The sequence below is a fragment of the Hydra vulgaris genome, chromosome 13, assembly GCF_038396675.1.
Source record: "Hydra vulgaris chromosome 13, alternate assembly HydraT2T_AEP".
Lineage (NCBI taxonomy): Eukaryota > Metazoa > Cnidaria > Hydrozoa > Anthoathecata > Hydridae > Hydra > Hydra vulgaris.
The window spans coordinates 13,427,350-13,448,519 of NC_088932.1; the positions used below are offsets into that span (position 1 = coordinate 13,427,350).

The 21,170-nt window shown below is 28.4% G+C and overlaps 1 long non-coding RNA gene across 1 annotated transcript in view; it reads right to left on the reverse strand.

Moving 5' to 3' along the window:
• Nucleotides 1-431: 431 nt before the first annotated feature.
• The window catches only part of LOC136072622 (uncharacterized), a 33,498-nt gene continuing 12,759 nt past the window's right edge, over nt 432-21,170 (reverse strand). The window contains exons 2-3 of the long non-coding RNA XR_010642904.1: nt 6,802-6,892; nt 432-1,482 (exon numbers count right to left, since the gene is read on the reverse strand). This is a non-coding gene — a long non-coding RNA (uncharacterized LOC136072622). The remainder of the gene's footprint in view (nt 1,483-6,801; nt 6,893-21,170) is intronic.

The window sequence follows — 21,170 nt, forward strand, 5'->3', positions numbered from 1 at the left end:
GTTGCTCGTAATACGAGTAATTTTTTTATTTTTATTTGACTTGTTCGTTAAAATACTTTACAAGCGTTTATCAAAAAAGTATCGTATTGAAAGTTTTTTGTATCGTTGAATCGTTACTAAATAAAATTTACATTTTATATGAAAACATTTTAGTGAACAAAATCATTAGTGAACCGTGTTCTCTAGCAACTTTGTTTTTGGTACTATATGGGCCATTCTTTATGAAAAAACAGTTTGCAAGTTCGAGTATCGTAACTGTAACGAAAATGTATCGTTGCATTCCTATATAAGATGTTATAAACACGCTACAAATGCAGCAATGCACATCCAATCATTTTAAATCATAGTTTATTTCTATATAGTTACGAAAGTATAATACTGTAATAAAAAAACATACATTTATTACATTTATTAAATAAGTGTTACGTTATATAAAACACATTAACTCTCTTTCATTTCTTTGTCAAGAAATAAGAAGTCAATAAAAAAAAGCGATTTTTTTAATTAACTTTTTATTTCTTGCAATGTATATTAATGCATTTATTCCTGAGTTCAAATGAGTTATGACAACTGTCAGATAAAATAAATATTCTATAATTTTACTTTTTCTCGTAAATTCTGCTGCAAAAACAAACTGCATTATTATAAAAGGTAAGTAGATGATTGCAAGTGTTGTTGAAATTATACAGATTGTACGTGTTAGCCGCTGATCTGAATCCAAACGATACGATCTGCTACTGGACAATCTTTTTAATCTTTTTTTGGCGTTTATAAGTAAAGCGATGTTTGCAATATTAACCACCAAGTAAATAGTCAAGTCAAAACTCGCATTCACCAGGAAGAAAACTTTTTGAATGAGCGGGTCCTTAGACATAGAAACAAATGAATAACAAACACCCATACCAAAACTTATTATAAAAACGGAAGCAATGCTTAATGTAGGATAAAGTTCTATAAAGTTTTGATCACTATATAAAACTGTCAAAAATCGATCGACTGCAATTAAAACTATGCAACATACAGACGCTTTACCAAGAAACATTATGAAAAAACTTCGAATAGAGAGTATAGTACATCCGCCATTAGATGATTCAAGAAGTGCGATCTCTAATGGCATTTCCATTAAACCAATTAGTAAATCTACTGTTGATAGAATTATGACATGCTTTTCATTTCTGTTAAAACATTTCGGTCTTTTGTAACGATAGATTCCAAAAATTAACAGCAAGTTAAAGAAAGTTGTAAACCCACAGTTAAATCCATATACAACTATAAAAAAAGTTTTACCTTTATGACGAATATCCGTAAAAACATTTTTTTCACATCCAAAGTCACTTTTGTTGCTTATCATGCCTATTGTTTCTACTACGTCCATTGTATATGGCAGAAATTATCTGGGATCACTGTCGATATAGTAGAAAGTTTCTCTAATCTTAATCACCGCCTATATGGTAAAAGATTTCTCTATTCTGGGATCACCGTCTGAAAAATAAAAGTTTGCCAATAGTGAAAAAAAATATTCAAAAAACTAATTTAATATTTTTGATCTTATAACTAAGGAAAAAGTGCTTAAGATAAATAGTTCTCCTTCCCTAGTTTAAGTCTCCCTCTGTATATTGCTGTAACTTTGAAATGGTTTTATTTTTAAACCTTGATCAGTTTTTTGAAAAGTTCTGTTGCTCTAGTTTTTGTAACATTATTTTAACTTTTACATTTACTTATTTAACACAGAGAGCTCTGTTTACTAAATGGGCTCTGTTTTCTAAGAGAGCTCTGTCTACTAAGTGGGCTTTGTTTACTAAGAGAGCTCTGTTTAACACAGAGAGCTCTGTCTGCTAAGTGGGAATTTCCTTTTAATATAAATTTGAGAAAACATGATTTTTATGTGTAGAAAACATAACACTGTTGTTTTGAAGAGAAAAGAAAGTTATTAAAATTTAAAAATTGAAACGTTAAACAAGTTAGCATAGGACGAAGCTAATTATCTAAAGCTTTGGTTTTTAAACCTTGTGCCTTTTTGGATTTTTTTTTGTAACTATCAAATAGCATTTAACAAATCATTAATTGTTAATTAACTAATATTAACTCTTATAGAGAGCATAGCGTATAACGTTTATCTCATGCTAGCAACTAGAAAAAAATAATACTTTTTTTCTACTAGACGTTTACTCATCTCATTTTCAAATTTTTTTTCCATTTCCTACTTTTAATTTTTGCAGATTTTCTTTCTTTTTTAAAAAAATTTTTTAAATTTTTTAATGTTTTTGCTCTTTCTTTTTTTTGTATTTTACTTTTTTGAACGATCTCAAAACTTCGGAAGTTAAAATTTTAATTGGCTTTCCTGGACTAAGTTTATCATTATTATTTAGAGATAAACAAAAATAATAAGGCGACATGATTTTAAGTATTTTTAGCAATTAGTATCTTTTCTTTCTCTGATATTACAAAGATAATATGAATAACATTATTCAAACCATTAAACTTTCTTGGTTTTGGATTTCGTCAACATATTAATCAACGGGACCGTATGTTGAAATCTTGTTTTCTGCCAGCTTCGGTTAAAATTTATATTTTCATTTTAAAAAAGCTTTATAAAAATTATTCTTAATGACAAATAATATATAAAGAAAATAGTAATCACTATTTTTTTTTTTTTTTTGTAGTTTATATATTACAGTTTTTACCATTAGTGTATTAAACTAATTTTTGAAAAAATGTTTGAGAACATGTATCATTCCGGAACCGACTTGGTTTGAGATGGTTCAAGAACATTTTGAAAAATCTTTGATAACCTCAATATGAAAGCTTAAGTAACAATATTTGTAGTCCGAGCAAAGCAGGCATTTTGGTTGCTAATTTCGCAGCGAAGTCAAACCTTTATTCTCGGGAAAGATACAAATTAGCACCGTTTTCTGGGTCCATGAACTTTATATTCATTTACGTCAAAGACATTGGGGTTTGATAGAGCGAAAAGATATTCTTTATAGATATCCCAGCACTCGAAGTAAAATTTAACTGGTAGACTGATCTCTAGTGTTTTCCCTAGTTTAAGACAGAGCTTTGTAATGTTCGCTGCTAATTTAAATGTTCAGAAACACGTTCAGGTTATCTGAAAAAGATGTTTTTATGTTTTTTACTAGTAATTTTTTTTTACTTTGTTGAGATTTTTTGCTTGTTTAGAGGCTTCTACTCCCATCCAGTTTGAGCTTTTAAGATTTAAAAAAATTTTACTTTTGATAATTTTTTGACATTATGAGGATTTATCCTAGTCAAAGGAGTTTTTTAACTTTCCTTTTTTTATTTTTGGTTGCCTAATAGATTTTAAGTGCTAATAAATAACCTAGGTATTTACATTCTTTGAGATAATCAAACATAAACTCTATCTATTCTAATTTTATAACTTTGCCTGGTTTTTCAAAAGTAAGTTCTTTTTTTATTTGGATTAATTTTGACGAAGATCAAGTTAAGTTTTTTACAAATTATTCATTTTAGTTATATCTTGTTTATTATTGTTAAACAGATCTTCCCCCTACCTCACTAGATATTGGTTTTTAATCACATCAGTAAAGATCATATAATATGATCTGTGTTTTTTTATTTGTTTAAAAATCAGTAAGCTTGAGAAAAATACAAAAATATCAAGTCGGAAGTAAACGAGCTAGAAAAAAAAGCATCCAGTGCGAACAATCCGGGGCCGTATTCTCATCTCTCCGTTAAGCTTAATGGAGCTTTTAGCTGAAATTTCTAATTGCTTAAAAAATTATAATTTTAAATAAATTTTTTATTAATGTAATTTAAAAGAAATTTTTGACTTACGCTCCGTTAAGCTTAAGGAGAAATGAAAATACGGCCCCCGGTTATTTAAAAAACACATATACTAAGAAAATTTTTTCATCCTTTTGTACTAAAAAGTTTCACTATTTTTTTGTTGTTGTTTTTTAAAATCTTATTATTCAAGCTAATTACTATTTAGATATTTACTAATATTGTTAGTACTTACTTCTAATTTATCAATAGGCACTACTATAAGCACTATATTAATAGTATTAACTCTGAAGAAAAATATTTGTATGTTATTGTTACTTTATTACTACATATACGTGTATGTGTATGTGTGTGTGTGTGTGTGTGTGTGTGTGTGTGTGTGTGTGTGTGTGTGTGTGTGTGTGTGTGTGTGTGTGTGTGTGTGTGTGTGTGTATTATATATTTATATATGTGTGTGTGTGTGTGTGTGTTTGTGTATTATATATTTATATATATGTGTGTGTGTGTATTATATATTTATATATGTGCGTGTCTATATATATATATATATATATATATATATATATATATATATATATATATATATATATATATATATATATATATATATGTATATATATATATGTATATATATATATGTATATATATATATATATATATATATATATATATATATATATATATATATATATATATATATATATATATATATATGTATATATATATATATATATATATATATATATATATATATATATACATACATATATATGTATATATACATATATATATATTAGGGTGGCCCTAAAAACAATTTTTTTGAAAAAAATCTGCTCCCACCCTTTAAATGTGTTCTATATAATACAAAAACACTAGGTTTAAAATTTTGTTGAATAAAAAATATTTTTAGAGGTCCCCCAAAACCCTTTAATATTTAACGGATCCCTAATATTTAAAAAAAAAAAGTTTCTTGAAAATAGGTCAACCTGGTACTCAAATGAAGCGAAATTATATAAAAATTTCAAAAATATTATTCATTTTGAAATAATAAAGTTATTTTAGGTTTTACTACGTAAAAATCTTGTTTTTTAGCAAAAAATGAAATAAGTGAATTTTTCATGATAATTGTGATAAATAAGTTTAAACTTCAAATTTATTTTTCAAAATGAATAATATCTTTGAAATTTTTATATAATTGCGCTTCATTTGAGTACCAGGTTGACCTATTTTTGAGAAACTTTTTTTTTGAAAATATTAGGGACCCGTTAAATATTAAAGGGTCTTGGGGGACCTCTATAAATATGTTTTTTTCAAAAAAAATTTAAACCCAGTGTTTTCGTATTATATAGAACACATTTAAGGGGTGGGAGCAGCTTTTTTTAAAAAAAGTTGTTTTAAGGACCACCCTAATATATATATATATATATATATATATATATATATATATATACATATATATATATATATATATATATATATATATATATATATATATATATATATATATATATATATATATATATATAAAATAATTTTTTTTTTTTTTTCCAATAATAGGACCATTTTACCAGGAAGTTCGTGCCACCTTCCTTACCAATGTTCTGTATCAGGCTAGAGCAGACATCGAAATTCAGACGTTTTGGTACTGAGCCGGAATTCTAATTACGTATACCAACATAACATTAGCCACATCTGTTTGTTAGACCACTTAACGTAAATAGCAGTTGAATCAGTTCAAAATTCAAAACAACTGTGCCAACAAACACAAAAATTGGTTAGTACAATTGCTGTTGCATCAACTAATGCAAAATACGGTTAGACAAACTGCAAATTTAATGCAGTTGAAACAACAAAGCAGCCAATGTAGTTGAAACAATAAACCAATAATGCAGCCCAGCAATAAAGAAAGCTTGACTATTGTTTATAAACTTTTTAATTTAGTTTCAAAAGATAATAATTACAACTCTTTAATGGGTATTAAAAGTTTATTATTTTATTTTCAATATTATAGCTAAGTATATATATATACTATATCTAGTTATTTTATACTCACGAACTGATTAGTGCATATATAGAGAGCATATATAGGGTATTGTTTCTACATTTTGTTTCAAACACATAAATGTTAAATTAATATTTGAAATTAATTTATGTTTTCTGAATAGTAATTTTTTTTTTTTTGGATTCAGGGTTACCAGGGTTACCTTACAGTTTGTTAATCATTTCTTTTTACTTCATTAAAACATTATTTTAAACCCTTCGGCAATTTTGTGTTCAGCCATATTAAAAGCTTTTGTAATGTAAACATAAAAAACTAAAGCTTTAATTAATTTTTTTTTTAAATGAAATAATTCAATTTCAATTTAAGAACAGCAAACTTGTTATTATATTTGTTTGCATTTTTCACAATGTCTATGCAATTTTTGTTTTCAAAAATATGCTAATTAGTTCTAGCTGACTAATTCTAGCACAATGCATTAAGTAAATAACTATATGTCAAACTGAAGACATATGTTTTAATCGAAAACCAAATACCTCAATTTGTATACAAACAAACTTCTCAATAGTAAAATAAGAAAAACTTCATCCAATTTATGACCCATAATTCTTCAATACATTTAGACTTAAACTTTAACTCACGATGCAATCGATATTAAACACATTGGTTACGTTTACTTATATTTCAGTGCCTTGATATAGTGTAATAACGATATAACATTTTCAGTTTTATTTCAAAATTATTTTAAAATTAGCATCTATTTTTTGTTGTTGGAAATTATCTATAAATAGCTTATTACTACTTAAACTATTTTCCCTTATATACTGCAGCACTACGTTTTTACGAATGTTTGTTCAATCTTTCGTTTGAATGTTTGTTCAATCTTTTGCTCGAATGTTCGTTCAATCTTTCGCTTCATATTTTTAAAGGATGCATGTTATTTTAACACTATTACTTTTTATTTTTACAAAAGCTCTTTTTTTAAATTAAGAAAAAAAATTTCTTTAACTTAAAAAATATATATATATTTTACATACCCGATATTAGATGTCAATTTTCAAATTTGAGGCAGTTATTTTGGTTTTTCGCAATTCTTTGCTTCACGACTTTGATTTCTTCCTTTCGTCTCTAAAAATATGATAAACAATATTCTACAAAAAGTAATTGCAGAAAGCATGTTTGCTGGACAATTTTACCTGGTTTAAAATAAATCAGCTCAGTTTAAATTATTTTTAGTTATTGAGATTGATCCAATATTATTACTGGTCCATGGAGTGACAATACTGTTTATAAATAAATTCAAAATTAAACATGTGTTTAACAATAAACTTTGATCTAGTTTACGACCCAATAGGAGAGTTGGGTTTTGTAAATATAACTGTCGGACTTGCTTTAAAAGAAACGGGTGTTTAAGATCTAAAGAGTAATTTTGTTGCGTAAGTGTGTTCGTGTGTTGTTGGAAGTCAATTGAATGATTCAACTTCCTTTCATTCGTTAACTATTTTACTCCTGATCAGCAAACAAATTCCGTTTTGAACAGATCAAGTTTTTTTACGTTTATTATAAAAAACTAGCAGAATGTTACTCAAGTATAAGTAAGAAAGCTGAAATTTTATTAACATTTCTGCTTGAAAAAAATATTATCAATAGTTTTTTATAAAACCACTCATTACTAGAGACTGTAGAACACTAAAGAACTATCGACTGGAAAATAAATACCCGGATAACGTGCAAATGGACTAGGAAAATACAATTGTCAAGTCAATGCAAAATAAAAAACAAATAAAAGTATGTTAATACAATAAAGATCCCCATCGTTTATTATGAGAAAGAAAATAATTTAGGCAGCAAAATGAAAGACAATAAAAAGTTAATCAAGATAAAAAAAATTAAAAAAAAAAAAAGAGAAGAAAAGCAAAGTTAAAGTTAAAATTCCAAAAAAAAGTAAGATTAGTCAAAAATGAAAAATAAATAAACAATAATCTAAAGCTCCCTGTCATTTTAGAATGTTATAAACTGATTAAAAAATAAAGGTCAGTAAAACAAATTATAAAAAATATAAAATTCTATTAAAAGTGTTGTTATAAAAAAGAAATCTTTTCAATTCAACATTTTATTAGTTAAATATTAAAGCAGCAAAGATAGTTTTGAAAAAAAATAAAATAATAAAATTGGACAATCTGGCTTATCCTAATTAAATAATTTATTTTGGAATTGGGGGGCTATTTTATGTTTAAATGTACATTTGACTTATTTACTTAGTTCGGCAATAAATCCAAGTTGAAAAAATCAAATTTTAAAGTTTGAAGACACGCAAAATGGGCAATCATACAAAAACTTATGCAAAGTGTAAGAAAATTATTATTTTTTAAAGTAAATTAAATTGAATTTATAACATAAATTAGGCATTACACAAAATTAAATTTTTAACTTGGTCATAAAATTGTATAATGCTAAACTTAAGTGATAAACTTAATTTATAACATAAAAGTAACCATTATATAAAATTAAATTTATAACTTAGTTATAATATTGTGTAATGCTGCATTACACAATATTATAACTATGTTATAAATTTAATTTTGTGTATTGCTTAACAGGCGCGGACTGGTACTTCAAATCCTACTAGGAAAGGGAAGAGGGAGGGCGTTATAAGGTCGGGAGATGGGTAGAAAATGGGTTGGTGTGGGGGTATTTAGCTTACGTAAGTTACAGCACTCATCCATATAAAAGTTTTTTAATTTGAATATGAATGGGTAAAATAATCGAACACTTCAAAAGTTTAATTTGAACTTTTGTAAGCCTGAATGATCTTTAAGATCATTCAAGCTTACAATATAATTCAGTATGTCATTTTACTTATGCACGAAATATACATAATACTTATGCACGAATTATACATAATAGTTAATATACATGATAATTATGTTGACAATGATAATAAATAATATTAATAGCACGATAAATTTTTTATGATAAATGATAATAACATTCCTTTTAAATCATTTAAGATAAAAAAAAATCAAAATGGACCCTGTGGTGTAAATGGTATTTACAATGTAACTGACTACAATCTCCTAATGTAATTTATAGAAGCAACAATTTTGATAACTCTACGGAATCTTAACACAAATAGCCAATTAAGTCCTCAACTGCAACTGAATCCAAAATGTCCTTGTCGGTCAACATCAACATAACTGTCTTAAGCTTATCGTTACCTTGTGAGGAACGCAGCCTAGTTTTGACAATTTTTAGTTTACTAAATACCCGTTCTCAGCTTACTTGTGAGAATGAAAGTGTTAATAGATATTCGTAAGCTAGAAACAGATTTCAATAAGCTATTGCATTTAAGGAATATTTGTATAAAATGCTATGGCATTATTTTAAACATTTTTTACAAGACCCGACACAACGTTCAAAGTTCTGAAAATCTCTATCATTCTCATTTTCAGTAGCTTTTGTCGAAGTATCCAATTCTGAGACCGAATTCGATTTTTCAGAATCTTCGTCACTAGGACTCACTGCTAATTCATCTTGTAGTGTTTTTGAGAGCCTATTAAAGTTTGTAGCAAAGCAATGCAATTCAGATCGCAATCTGTCAGAACAAAGATTAGTTATTCGAGAAATTTTTGCAAGACTGTTTTCTAGAATACCATTTTCAACAATTTCTTTAAAACGTCTGGGATCTAAACACGCAGTGTCTCTAATGATGTCCATGTTAACTAAGAAACGTTCATCTATGCTAGTGGTAATCTGATCAATTACTATACGGAAAACATCCACTCTGAATCCCCCCCCCCCCCTCATTTTATTTGTGGAATTCTTTTTAACTACTTTCTATTTTCGAATGTTTTTTTTCTTTTACCTTTTGTTTTTTGTCTTTCTTTTTTCTTTTCTCGTTTCTTTTTTCTTTCTTTTACTTTTTTTCTTTCATATTGTTTGATTTGGTTTTTAATTTTTTGTTTATGCTTTTTGCTTTTTTGTTTCTTCCTTTTTCTTTTCTTCACTCTCTTTATTTTTATTTTAGTTATTTTTCTTATTTTATTCCTTTTTATTCTTTTTTCTTTTTTTAATTTTTTTATAAAATTCGTTATAAAAAAGCGTCCACCATTCCGGAAGTCTCTGCACTGTATTTTCAAAAAATTATGAAAGCATTCTCTAAGATACTTTAGAGAGTTATGCACATTAGGTTATATACTTTTTGAAGAAAACAATCTTATTATACTAGTTGATCTGACCCGTAAAGATACGGGTCTTTGTGAGTCTATTTCACTCTGAACTTTTCTATACTTTTTCCTCTTATATATATCCTAGCTTTCCGGACCGATAAAATATGGGTCTTTACCATACCTATCATTTCTATACTTTTCTATTCCACACCGATCATTTCTATACCTCTTATTTGTTTACTTCAACATTTTTACGTAAAATAATTCATTTGAAAAAATTACTTTAAGAGCAAATAAATTACCATGCGCACCTCTTCCGCATACCTAGAGCTTCTAAGAGATTTATAATTAGGTTTGTTTTTCTACTTAACGCATATCATTGATAGCTCAGTGGTTTAGTGCGCTGTCATCAGCGTCGTTTTGGGGGAAAAACCTCCCCTTATAAATTTTGAATGTTTTTCAATCTTACTGTATTTATTGCAATATTTATAGCAAAATTTTTATCATAGTAGGGGAGAGTTGCCTTAATTGGAACACTTAATTAATAATTGGAACAATAAATATCTATTAACCAAAGATGGCTTAACTGTGAAAACATTTATGATTTGATTAATACTAACAGACAATCCTATTATACTTTTGATCATAATTTGACTTGATTGATTGTACTGTTATTGGAAAGATACCATTTTGATAGATTTGTTTTTGCAAAGATACCATTTTGTTCCATTCAAGACCACTGTTTCCCTAACTTGGAAAACTTTAATTCATAAATCAGAACAGGTTGTTTTTTTTAAAAAAAAACCCAATAAAATCAACAAAATTGATTAAAAATGATTTTTATCTTTACAGTGAAAATTTAAACAGTTCCTTCAAAACTTATAATAGGATTAATATTACCCTGACAAGCTGAAATTCTACAAACAATAATTGAATATAAGCTTTAACTGTTATGACGTTCTCTTAACTTATTGATTAAAAATCACTAAACAAAGTATTATTTTTAAGGTTTTTGTTGTTACTAAGTATTTTTAAATTGCGCTTGAACTATTTCTACAACCCTTTGATTTTATGACTGATTAAGCCAGGAAAACTTTATAGTTCCAATTAAGGAAATTTGGACTATTTGTTATATCACTGCAATATCATCTTTGCAGCAATTTATAAGATAATTTTATATTGTTATTTTGCATTTTAAATCCCATCAAATTAAACACAAAAAATTGTATAACCTATAGCAGTATAGTTTACCCAGCGCAATTAATATTGTGTAAACACAAAATTAGATCGCCGAAAAAAAATGGTGCATAAAAACTTTAAATCAATGGTGCAAATGCATTTTTTGAGGAATAACTTTCAAAATGTGTCAAAACGTAGAAAATAAGGCGTTTTACTAAAAAAAAAAAAAAAAAATAGCTATAATTCACTTTTTTCAAAAATAAATGCAAGTGTTCCAATTAAGGCACTGTTCCAATTATGGCAATAATTGGAACAGTTGAGTTCATGCAAGAAAAATGAATTTACAACATGTTATAAAAAAAACTCAAAAAGTAAAACTAAAATAACATAAGTATCTTAATTATGACACATATGCAACAAATTTCCCCCCGTTTTTTAATGTTTTTAGAATTTTTAAAAAATTTTTCGTTTGTTAAAGTGTATTATATCGTTATATATATTTGTATATAATCTTTATGAAACTTCACAAGTAATTTGTATTTGAAAGAATTTGAAAAAATTAAAACATTAACGCCGTTGGTAGAACTCGAACAATGGCTTTTTTGATCAGCAGCTTTGCGCGCTAACCACTCGGCCACGCTGGCACATTGATTTCCAAAATTTTAAAAGTTTTTAATAATTTTTTTAACGAAAATAAATGCTATATATAGAAATAAAGGAGATGTTGACGCAATGCAATTTTTAAGTGAAAGTAAAACTGTAAAACTTGATAAATGTTGTAGTATGTTTTAATATTGCATAATTTAAAGTTTACGTACGTTTGATATTTGCATACTCTTTCGTTCACGTTTTCTTATGAAACAAAGCTGCTGCAAATCTTTCTCGCCGTTACCTCAGTTGCAATGGCTGCTAAGAGTTGTGTGTCAAGCACGCTCAAAAGGGCACTACTACTATTATTAGGTTCAGTATTATTATATAGATATAAAAATAAAAACTTGCAAAAGAGGATAAAACAGTTCCACTTGTGGATCATCATAATTTCCAAGAATTCGTTCCAGCGCCACCTGTTTTGAACACTAACGTGTTTCACCAATTTTTTGTAGTCTTTTCAGTTTCGCAGATCCAACTCCTTGTCCAATGAGAACATCCGTCCAAACATTCATTAGTTTGCAAAAATCGCCAAAGTAAGCTGCCAAAGTAAGTAAAATATACAAGCTGTCAAAATAAAGTTTTTGACAGCTTGTATATTTTCCACAACATCTGTTGCAGAAAATTCAGGACGTGCGCGTAACACTATATGTGTACATTTGGTAAAACGTTGTTAATGTAACGTTGAACTCCATCATATTCACCACGCATGTTTGCTTCTGCATCAAAAGATTCATCCACAATTTTTTTACATTTTTAAACCATTGTGTTCAAGCTCTGATTTCAATAGTTAGTTTTATAGCCCTGCACCTGTTGCATCGGTAATTTTTTTTACCGCAAATAATTTCTCCTTCACGTCCACTCCGTGTACATACCGCAAGATTATCGTCTCCTGATTAATCACTGACGTATCTTGACTGTCATCTATTTGAACACTGAATTTCCGATCACCAATTTCCTTGACTATATAATTCTTCATCAAGTTTGAAATAGCAGCTAGAATATTGTTAAATGTGGTCTTTGACAATATTGTTACCAATCGTCCACACCCACGTGAGCATCCCTTTCCTTTTTGTATTAAACATTCTTTTCTCTTTTGACTTGCGTCAATATTTGACGCGGTGGTTGCTTCACTAATTACGTTAGGCGTTATTTTCCACAAAAAAGCATTTTTCTCAATTAACATTGGGTTTGACTCGGGAACAGTTGCTTCTTCAACAAAATTATTAATATGTTCATTATTAAACACCAGCTTGCGTTGTTTAGGATCACGGCCTGATTGAAGCAAATCACGCTTCTTCTTTTCTTGTTTTCCTTGAGCACTTCCAGGCTTCCTTGTTCATTAGACACTAAAGAATTCGCATGCTGGGAAGTTCCGAACGAAGTTTCCATAACAACTTACATTATTTACAATGCAATTTTTTGAGCAGCCGCAGCGCAGTGGTAGCGCACTTGCCTCAGAAACAAAGGATCCATGGTTCAAACTCCATTTGAGGCTTATCTATTTATAAGACTTATCTAATTTTAATTGATGTTTGTGAATTTGTAATATATTAATCATTAATAAATAGAATTTAAACGAAGCTTAACAGAATTGAAGATATCGGGGAAAACGTTTAATTATATTTGACGCAAAGTTAATTTTCGAACGTTCAAAGTTTAAAATATTAAAGTTTTTTAATTTTACGCACTTATATGCAATTCAAGATATAAGTCCGAGTAAGGCAAAGTTTTTTGCGTAAAGAACCCAAAAAACAGTACGAGTTAGCGAATGGTTCAACTTAACTAGAGTGCGACTTTAGCGAAAGATTTTATAGTTAATTTATAGAGAAAGTTCAAGAGAAATTGAAAATCCGTTTAACTTAATAAAAGTTTATTTATTAAGTTGAACGGATTTTCAATTAAAATAAAAGTACGATTTATCTAGGGTACGAGTTAACGGGATTCTACCGTATATATACATAATGGCGTAGAAACAGGGGGGCGGACGAGGCAATAGCTCCTTTCTCTCTCTCTCTTCATATATATATATATATATATATATATATATATATATATATATATATATATATATATATATATATATATATATATATATATATATATGTATGTATATATATATATACATATATATACATATATATATATATATATATATATATATATATATATATATATATATATATATATATATATATATATATATATATATATATATATATATATATATATATGTATATATATATGTATATATATATGTATATATATATATGTATATATATATGTATGTATATATATATATATACATATATAATATATATATATATATATATATATATATATATATATATATATATATATATATATATATATATATATATATATATATAATTTGTACAAACTAAAATCAATTACAAATCAAATTACAAATCAATGGTTTTGTCCATATATATATATATATATATATATATATATATATATATATATATATATATATATATATATATATATATATATATATATATATATATATTAGGGCTGCGGAAATTAACGATTAATTAATCGATTAATCGCTAATTTATTTAATCGATTAAAATTTCTTTAATCAGTAATATTTCGATTAATTTTTGCCGGTTTTCCGTTACTTATTTTTTTATTTATTTTTTTTGCCGTACATATATATATTTACAAGTTTCGTAATTTATAATAGTAATATTTACAAGTTTCCTTAGTCAAAATATATAAACGAGATTATAATTATAATTAAAATAGTACAGACAGGACTTCAAGTTATTTTCAGTTTGAAAGTTTTAAAAACGTCTAAACGCAACTTTTCAAAATCAATTGTTTCAAAGTCATTAGCCATGACGAAAAAGAGTATTAAATTTAGAATTTTTCAATAGAATTCGATAAATATAAAATTAATTTTGAAAGCGCGTATCTTGAAAATCTCGACTAAAAATTTTGTCATATTTTAAAATACTTACTGACCTGGGAACATTATTTTACATTTCTATATCCGTTTCTAAAGTAAACAAAGTTTGTTTTGCAAATATGGCTGCGGCAACTAATGAAAGCAACGTTTCTGTCAAACATTTAACTGGAAAGTTAAGCAAGCATTTTGTTTTCAAGTTGAATGCTGATGGTAAAGTAGACGAAGGTGACAAAATATACTGCGTTCACTGCAATAAACAGTTTGCTTTCCGTGGCTCAAACACATCGCTGACTTATCACCTTCAGCACAATCATCCTCTGAAATATCAACAGGTTGTCGACAGTGAACGTAAGATGACCCCTCAGATAAAATCAATCACCAATTTATTTACGTGTCAGTCAAACAAGCCTGTCAGTGAAAAGGTCTCAGCCGACCTGAAGGTGGCAATAGCTCATTGAATTGCCAGTTCTGGACGTCCAACAGCAATTGTAGAAGTTGCTGGACTAGAGGCGGTGCTTCGTATTGCCCTTCAAAACCAGACTTATACTTTGCCCAGTCACCGTACAATCGACACTGTCATTGGAGAGATGTACAATGAGAAGTTGAATGAGCACAAGAAAGCTCTAGAATGCATTCATAGTATTGCTCTAACTACTGACTTTTGGACCTCCACCAACAATGAATCGTACTGTGGGATAACAGGTCATTGGATTGATTCTGAGTGGAAACTGACGTCTGTCGCTTTAGCTTGCATAAATGTTGAAGAAAGGCACACTGCTGATAATGTTGCCAGTTTCTATGAAGAGTTTGCCGCAACGTGGAACATTGCTGAAAAAATTAGCTGTATCGTAACGGACAGTGCACGAAATATGGTTGCTGCTATAGGACGGACGGATTACAGCCATATACCGTGTATTGCACACTGTCTTCAACTGAGCATACTAGCAGGTTTGAAAGCAGCTGATTCATCTCCTATTCTGGCTAAATGTCGACACCTAGTTGGACATTTTAAGCGCAGTTCAAGGAATACATCAGAGCTAAAGGCCAGCCAAGCCAGTACCTCTAACAGGTCTGACGATGTGAAGTTTCACAAATTGCAGCAGGATGTAGCTACGCGTTGGAACAGTACCTACCTAATGTTAGCCAGATTGCTGGAAGTGAAAGATGTCATTAAGCAGTATCATATTGACCATCCCGAGAATTACACTGGAGATAAACTAAGGGAGTTGGACTGGGAGAAAATGTCAAAATTTGTCTCGGTATTGGGTCCACTTGCAGATGCTACTGAGTATATTGGTAGTGAACAGTATGCTACATGTTCGGCTGTACTTCCGTTAGAAGCATTTTTGCGCAGACTTCTGCGGGTTAATGATGACGATCCAGGGTATATAGCACGTTTCAAATCTGCAACACTAAATGACTTCTCAGGTCGCATTGAAAACATTGATGCATTGCCAACGTTGCAAATGGCTGTGGCATTAGACCCACGTTACAAGAAACTCGGCTGTCTCTCAAGAGAGAAACGTGAAGCAGTTTGGACAATACTTTCTAATGCATTTCGGGTGTACTGTAACCAAAGACAGAGAGCTGAACGTGAAACTACTACCAGCACTGGCGAGGCATCAGAACCTGTGCGTAAGAAACTGAAACTTACTCTGTTGGTCAGCGACTCGGAATCGCAATCCTCATCAGATGAATCACAAACAGTACATGGCTCACTGGCTGAGCTTACACGATATCAAGAAGAAGGTGTAATTCCAGAAACTGAGAATCCCCTCATGTGGTGGCAACTGAACAGGCATCGTTACCCTAACCTAAGCAGTTTTGTGCAGACAATTCTGTGTGTACCTGCCACTTCTGTTCCTTGTGAAAGACTGTTTAGTTCGTCAGGGTACATTGTCAACAAACTGCGATCTTGTCTACTCCCAGAAAACGTTAACGTCCTCGTTTGTTTACGTGACTGGCTAAAGTGATGCCTACTTGTACTTGTCAATTAAACTGAATACAGTATAGCAGGCATTAAGTGTCTTGTTTGTTAACGTTTGTGAATACTGTAGTTAGTTAACGTTTACCGATAACAACTTCACCTCACCAATGGTGAAAAGCAGGTTATTCTGTCGACTTCAGAATTAATCGAAATTAATCGAATAATCGATTAAAATTTTAGACGATTAATCAGTACCAGCCCTAATTAGAAAATTAATCAGTACCAGCCCTAATATATATATATACACATAAAAACATTTAATTTAAATAAAATTTAATTTTGACGACAATAAAAACCGGGTTGCGTAATTAAAAAAAGATTTTCTAAACGATCGATTTCTAATAGTAAACTTTGATGTAAAACGTTTTTAAATAATGGCTAATATTAGCATTTTTTAGTGTAATTTTTTTTTACTAATTTCAACATCGTATTAGAGCAATTTCTTTTGATTTTAAGACATTTTGAAAACATTTGATTTCAATTTTTTGAACATTTAAAAAAGTTGATTTCAATAATTTGAATTCAAGTTATTTAAATGTTCAAAAAAAGTTGTTTATTCATTTGATTATCAAAAATTAAAAACAAACAAAAAAACAACAGTAAAATACATTATTAGAAAGCACTACATTTATTTAGTTTTTCATTTGGTAAGTTTTCTTAATTTAGTTCCCCATTCACTGGCAGACACAACTGTGTGTCTATAAGTGAACATGAAAACCACATGGAATTTTATTTCATTAAACATAAATAAAAGAAAAATAGCACCAAACCTATGGTACAGACAATGATATCAACATTGATGTTGAGGAAAGTGATGAAATTAACTCAGAATGTTAAGAAGATTGTTTTTATAAAAGAAAACATTACCAAGAAGTAATCTCAACAAAAATCATGATTAAGGTTAAAAAATTGTTTCTTGTTAATCTCAATATTAACAGGGTGTCTGCCAACATTTTAGGGTGAGTTTTTGTGATTTCTTTTAATATTTCATTGATCCTCTACTTACTTTTGCTGATTTAATTTAAATTTATCCAAACTCAATTTCACAAATATTAGACCCAGATTTTAGAAAAATGTTTAGAAAAATGTTTAGAAAAATGCTCTTCAATTGCAAAAATATAAACAAAAATACAACCCACATTAAGAGTATCAAGAGAAGTTCATAAAGCTATCCGCAGAATAAAAATTTATATTACGTATGTACATATACAACTTACTTAAGTTGTACAAGTTTGATGAAGAGCCATTTTCCCTGATTTTTCCAAAATTTGACCTAATTTTCTTGATTATCCCTCAATTTTTTTGCAGATATCTAATTTTCTAGACTTTTCACTGTTTTCTTTAATCTGGCAGACACCCTGATTATGTTGGTATACGATTTTTAAGCATCATAAAATTCTCTATCATAATCAACAATAAAAAAAAAGGAGGGAGAAACTGCAGTAGGGTCAATTTTTAACTCGTTTCAAACTCGGCGAACCTGTACTACTGTCCCAATCTTTACGGTCAATTAAAGAATGTATATTTCGTTGTGTCAATCCCTAATGGCCAGTCAAAGCATGTATATTTAACTGCCTCCATCACTTATGATCAATCGATATAATTACTCTTTAATTTATTTAATTATTTAATTTTACTTGGTCAATATTATATCATTTTCGATAAAACGTGTTTTAAACTTAAAGGAGTGCGCCGTTTACAGGTCCGCCTCAAATTCTCTTTCAAGAAGTAGATTTTCACAAATATTAGGAAACAATCATTTAAACAACAATAATTCTATTTCTACTAATCCTTACTACATAAATAAACTATATAAAATCAGGCCTTTTATCGAAAAAATTAAATGAGAATTTGGAGCCCAAATGAGTATATGAGTATTGATGAGAATATGGTCCTATTTTAGGGGAGAAGCTCTTTAAAGTAGTATAACCCCATGAAACCTATCAAAAGAGATTATAAAATATGAGCACGTGCTTATGTAGATGATTATACCTCAAAATTTAGTATGTATCAAGGAAAAAATGGTAAAACTGAAAAAACAGATATACTTAAATTTCTTGGTCTTGGTGAAAAAGTTGTTTTATATCTCACAAATGACTTATTTAACAAGAACAATAAAGTATTTTTGACAATTATTTCTCGTATGTTCTACCTGCGGAGTATTTGCTGTTGCAAAATGTGTTATGTTGTGAACCTATAAGATCCATTAGAAAATATTTACCAAATGGTTTATTCAGTGACAAAGATCTTACAAGATTATGATCATCGCATTTCTAACCTTGATATTATTGCATATAAATGGATGAATTATTTAAAAAGGTGTTTAATTAATTTCGAATTTCCATGGAAATAAAGAAGAACAAATTAAACGAAAACAGAAAGATGGTTCCATGAAGATATTCAAATGTCCAAAAGCTATAAATGATTACAATAAAAATGTGGGAGGAATTAACCGATTTTTCGGTAAAATATTAAATGATGGCATAGGTTGTTTTTTGGGCTCATAGATCGAACAATAACTAATGCATATATTACATACTGTAAAGTAACTAACTTAAAAGTTACAAGCTAGAGGTGTTCATTTTCCTTTTATTTGGAAATAAAAAGAGCGCGGTGTGAAGTTTGTTAAAAAAAAAGCAGGAATCTAGACCCTATAGCTATTGTGAAACCTGCAAAGTATTCCTCTGTATTCAAAAAGGAAAAAACTGTTTTCTAGAACATCACAACCTTTAATACCATTTCTTTATACTCTTTGTTTTTTTAATTTATTTTGATGTTGGCTTTTGATGTTGTTTAGTTGCTTTGTAATAAAGAAAATTAGTACATGACTTTATATTAATTTTGATAATTTTTTAAACTTTACTACATTTAATTTTAAGGTTCCGCATGTAAAATTTAAAATAATTTAATAAAATTTGAATATATGTTAATAAGGATAACTTTAATAAGTATAAAAATGAAAAAGTACAAATAATTTTGATTGGTAAAGGTAGAAAAGAGGAGTTGGGGTGGAGTAAAAGGTAGATGGCATATTAATACATGCACACTTCAGTCACCTCATCCATAGTTGCTTACCTCATCAAAATTTGAAATCAGTTTTATTACATCTCCCTGTTTTCATGACAACGGGGAGAGGTAGAAATAAAGTAATGATGTATTTTTAAAGATATCTAGTAGTATTTAAAAACACAACATTGTATTCGGATTAGATGTCTTTGTCTACGAGTGGTATTGAAAGGGTTAAAGTAACCACATTTTCTGAAAATTTGAGCAAATGTTCTACTGACAATTTCTAATATATACTTCAATTAATACAATAATAGAAACTAATTATGGAACTCTTTTCTGAAAGGCAATTTAAACATGGCAAAATAATTCAGTTTATTTCAGTTTCAAACAAAAAATTACGTTTCAAATCTAACGGCATATCTTTATTTTTGTTTACAAAAAATTTTTTTTATCATTAAATCTTATTTGACTGTTTGTATTTTTAAATAATATATGCTATTTTTATATATTATATGTTAAGTACTATATATTTATTTGAAAATTTGTATTTTTAAATATATCTTCTTTTATGACTTTTTGTGGCTATTAGTATTTATAAATATTATATCTTCTTTTTAATTTTTGTACACACACACACACACACACACACACACACACACACACACACACACACACACACACACACACACACACACACTAATAAGGCTTCTTAAACAAAAAAAAAAGGAAAACACTACTAACTCGAAAATTTTATATCGTCGTTATTCGGTGATATAGTTTTACTTTTTTTGTTTTAAAGTGAAACCGAAGTTTCCCTGGGCTATTTCAATAAATTCCATATTACTAATCAAATGAAATGAGTGAATCTTTGCTGACTTTGAGATAAAAATGATTTGTCGAGCAAAATAAGGAATAGGAATTACTAGATTTTACTTTTAGAACGCCATTATATATATGCTTTTATATCCAGTATTGCAAGCCATATAAATGAACAAATTAATAGAACTGAAAAGAAGATATAAATTGTAAATTATCAATACTAATGTTTAAGGTGGAATACTCATTTTGTAATTCTGCATCAGTTGAGATTCTAAGGGATTTAATATATTTTGAGGGATTTAATATATTTTGGGAGTTAAATTGTTTTGACGGGAGATAATTTCTTTCATTGGAAGTTAAACTATTTCAAAACTTATTAAAACTTACACAGATGGAGTTAATTTATTATGAGGGTTAATTTATTTCACGAAACCGGGATTTGGTACAAAAAAGATGTCTTTTAAACGTATTTTGAACGTTGAAAAGACGTCTTTTTTAGACTTATTGGTCACTGGGTTAAAAGCTACCCCAACCAAATATATCTTCCTGCCAATGAAGGAAGATTTATTTGAATGTACCTTCTTCCATATGAATGCATATCATGAAAAAGAAAAAAATAATACCAAATTAAACTAATAAAATAATGTTGTTTGTTTCAAA